Here is a 2,723-nt window from a genome sequence, read left to right on the forward strand (position 1 = left end):
GCTAGTATGGTCTGATGCTGAGTGAAGTGAGCAGAACCAAGAGAACATTGTACAAAATAACAGCCATGTTGTGTGATGACTAATATTGATAAACTTAACCCTTCTCAGTAATACAAGGATCTAAGACATCTCCAAAGGCCTCGTGATGGAAAATGATATCCAAGTCCATAGAAAGAACTATAGAGTTTGGTTCCTTCTATTCGTTCTAATTCTTACTTACAACATCACTAATGTGAAAGTATGCTTAATGGGAATGTATATGTATAGAGTATATCAGATTGTGCGCTGTCTTGGGGAGGGTGGTGGTGAGGAAAGGGGAGAAAAGTTTTAAACTCAAAAGCATATGGAAGTGATTGTTGATAAATCAAAATAAATTAATTAAAAAAAGAAAGAAAATAAAAATAAAAATAACTTAGTGTCTTTATCTTTCTGTTTTTTTTTTTAGTAGTCTTTAGACATAAGGAAATTTTATTACTCGTTCTTTATTCAGTAGTTGTATTGATTTACCTTTCTTTTGCTTCAGGTGTTTGCAAATTGAATAATCAACTTACACCTGGTCTTTTGGTCTTTTTTTTTTATAGGAATGCTTCCTTGAGCTCCTTAGTTTTTCAGAACTTATTAATTCATTCCCTTCTGTGGTTTCTGATGGGTCATGTGTTATTTGAATGTCCTTTTCTTTATTTTTGAAGGTCTTTATCCCAATCCTAATTATTTTTCATTGAAATTGTTAGATTTAATATTATGTACCTTGGAAGCATTTTTTCCCCTGGAAGCTATCCATGGATACCTTTGAGTTTTCTCTAAATGCATTTAGTGCTTTCTTTTCTGTATTCAAAAGTTTTGAACAGTTTTCTTATATTTTTATTCCATATTTGGTGTTCAGGTTTTTATCATATTCTTACGGGAATCAGTTGGTTTGAATAAGTTCACAACTCATGTCCTTAAGTTGTTGCTACAAATCCTTAGAGATAATAAATTTTTTGCTCATATAGAGATCATGTATTATATTAATGGGATTGCTTTATGTTTCATTTTTTGGATTATCTTTCAATTCAGTATGTGCATATTCCAAATCTCTTGGTCTTTGATTTGCTTCTTTGGAAAGACTTTGCCTCCATGGATTCTAGGGTTTTTCTTGTTTTTCATTCTGCTAATTATTTCTGCTTTTCTTGCTATAAATTCTGTAATTTATTCACTTTTAATTTTTTTTAGATTCCTGTTCTCTCTTTAGCCATTCTTGAACATCCTGCAACACTTTCAAGTCTCTCAAAAAATTACTAATTCTGTGTTTAATCAGGTGTTAAATGTTCTTAGGCCTGAACTCTTTCTTTGTTTTTTGACCCTAATGCATTGTTTTTTATTTAGTGTTTTATTTTTCTCCAGTTACAGTAAAAACATTTAATATTTGTTTTTAAAACTTTGAGTTCCAAAATTTGTTTCTTCCTCCATCCCCACTTCCTTCATTGAGAAGGTAAGCAATTTGATAAAGGTAATACATGTGTAGTCATGTAAAACACTTCCATAATAGTCACGTTGTGAAAGAAAAAAAAAAGAAAGTTAAAAAAAAGGTATACTTCAATCTGTATTCAGACACCATTGGTTCTTTCTCTAGGGATGGATAGCATTTTTCATAAGTTCTTCAGACCTGTCTGGGAACATCATATTGCTGAGAATAGCTAAGTCATTCACAGCTGATCATCTTACAATATTGCTGTTACTTTGTACACAGTACATTTCACTTTGCATAAACTTATATTAGTCTTTCCAGGTTTTTCTGAGACCATTCCTGCCCATCACTTTGCATAGCACAATAGTATTCCATCATAATCATACACCACGATTTTTTCAGCCATTCATCAACTGATGGGCATCTCCTCAGTTTCCAATTCTTTGCCCCCAGAAAAGAGCTGTTATAAACATTTTTGTACATATAGATCCTTTTCCTTTTTTGCTTTTTATCCTTTTTGGGATACAGACCTAGTAGTGGTATTGCTAGGTCCAAGGGTATGCATGGTTTTATAGCCCTATGGGCATAGTTCCAAATTGCTCTACAGAATGGTTGAATCAGTTCACAACTCTACCAACATTGCATTAATGTCTCATTTTTCCCACATCCCCTCCAACATTTGACATTTCCCTTTTCTGTCTTATTGGTCAATTTAATAGGTATGAGGTAGTACCTCAGAATTGTTTTTATTTGCATTTCTACAATCAATAGTGAGTTAGAGCATGTTTCCATATGGCTACAGATAATTTTGATTACTTCATCTGAAAACTGTTCATAACTTTTGATCATTTATCAATTTGGGAATGGCTCTTATTTTAATAAATTTGACTCAGTTTTCTATATGTTTGAAAAATGAGGCCTTTATCAGAGAAACTTACTTCAATTTTTTTTTTTTGTGTTACTATTGCTCACTATATTTCAGAGATACTACTAGGAACTTGTAAGTTTTTAGTTTTTCCAAGGTGGTATGATCTAAGAAAAGGTGTTTTCCACTTTTTTGGCCTGTGTTCTGGTCTGTGAGTGATCACAAGCACTTTTTTCTGCCCTGGAACTTTGAGAAAGGTTCCTGTTCTCTTGTGGCTGCTAGCTCTGCTAAGCTAGTGCTCCTCCTGGCCCTGGGACTGCCACCCAGGACTGTGACTGGAATCTGAATATAGGCAAAGCAGCAGAGTCCTGGCTCAGTGTTAGCAAGAGACCCCTGTAGTCTCCTTCTGAG

Source organism: Vombatus ursinus, unplaced genomic scaffold (genome assembly GCF_900497805.2).
Source record: "Vombatus ursinus unplaced genomic scaffold, bare-nosed wombat genome assembly UNPS02014863.1, whole genome shotgun sequence".
Lineage (NCBI taxonomy): Eukaryota > Metazoa > Chordata > Mammalia > Diprotodontia > Vombatidae > Vombatus > Vombatus ursinus.